Genomic DNA, 1,448 nt, shown 5'->3' with positions numbered 1-1,448 from the left:
CTCTATGCTGACAGCTCAGCTCAGAACCTGGAGCCTGCTTTGGATTCTGTGTCTCCCTCTCTCTCTGCCCTTCCCCCATTCATTCTCTCCCTCTCTCCTTCTCTCTCTGTCTCTGTCTCTCTCTCGCTCTCTCTCAAAAATAAATAAACACTAAAGAAATTAAAGAATAGAGTTCAAAAGCATTAAGGGGTGATTTTTAGGAGGTTTTCAAAGAAAGGCATAACAATTTTGACAAAACGACTTTCCCTTCATTTGATTAGAATTACATTATATTTGAAGAGTAATGCAAAGGGAATGACCGTAATTTCAATGGTAAGTTCTTCTGTCTAAAAACATAGTAGGTCTTTTCTGTCTCGGCAGCATGCTTATTGTCTGCTCCTTAATGATTTAACTGAGTTCATCCATATAATAATCTGGGCTAGGTGCCAGGGGAACAGAGTGGATCGTGGCCAGGAAGGACAGGTGTCCTTTCACTGTTTTTTTTTTTAAAGATTTTATCAAAAGTATTTATAATGCCATATCCAGACTCCAGATTCAGCTGCCAACAAAACCCTGTTATGCTGTGGGTGCTGGCTGTGTCATGGCAGGTGGCTCTGGCTTCCCATCCTTGGGTTCCACAAGGCTCACATGATCAGGCAGGGGCTGCTTAGGGCCAGTCTTAGCACGCGGGGCCCAGGCAAGCCCAGTCCTCACTGTGACGCCCTGCACACCCGTAAATGGCACACTGCAGTGTCTGCGGACTAGTTAACAATGTTCCCACTATGAATCATCAGGCCATCCACAAACTTCACGGATTTAGTCCTCTATCCTCAGAGTTTCCCAGACGCCATGAGCTCAAAGCCTTTATCCCCACTCTCCATGATGAACCACAGCACACCGTAGCACGCCCTCCGCACAGCCAGGTATCCTAGGAGGTAGGAAGCAGAGACTCTGCCTGGGTCCACAAAAGACCTCTTGTGGACACCTTTTCAGCATAAAGCTCTGCACTGACCTCAAGGAAACCAAACCTCTTCTGAACCACAGCGCTCAATTCTTAGATCCACTGGCCCAAAACATTCTGCATCTTGGTGGCCCAGATAACTTCTGTCTTGGTTGGTGTAGCTCGGACCTCAACTACAGAGTGGTTATTTTCCATCAGCTCCTGAGTGAGAAACCCATTCAGTTCAGCTTTGAAGATGCCATTGGCCACAAACTTCCTCTTCTTGGAAATTTGTACCGCCATCTTCCTGCCGTGCACTGTCGAAGGCAAAAGTATGCTTTCACTGTTAATAACAAAAGTGGAGTTTGGATTCAAACACCTGTGATTCCCAGTTACTGGTTGATCATGGCCTTCTGAACGGTCTCCAGATCAGTATTTCCATTCAGTTTTAGATGCACGTTTTCAGTCAGATATTTACAAGCACAGAGCTGTTAGCAAACACTGTAGATGATCACCCCATATGTCCTCA

The 1,448-nt window shown here is 45.8% G+C and overlaps 1 pseudogene; it reads right to left on the bottom strand.

Moving 5' to 3' along the window:
• Positions 1-555: 555 nt before the first annotated feature.
• On the bottom strand, positions 556-1,222 carry LOC115279739 (annotated as a pseudogene).
• Positions 1,223-1,448: the final 226 nt, after the last annotated feature.

This window comes from Suricata suricatta, chromosome 16, assembly GCF_006229205.1.
Source record: "Suricata suricatta isolate VVHF042 chromosome 16, meerkat_22Aug2017_6uvM2_HiC, whole genome shotgun sequence".
NCBI lineage: Eukaryota > Metazoa > Chordata > Mammalia > Carnivora > Herpestidae > Suricata > Suricata suricatta.
The sequence above is the reverse complement of the archived record's forward strand: the minus strand, read 5'-3'. Positions and strand labels throughout refer to the sequence as shown.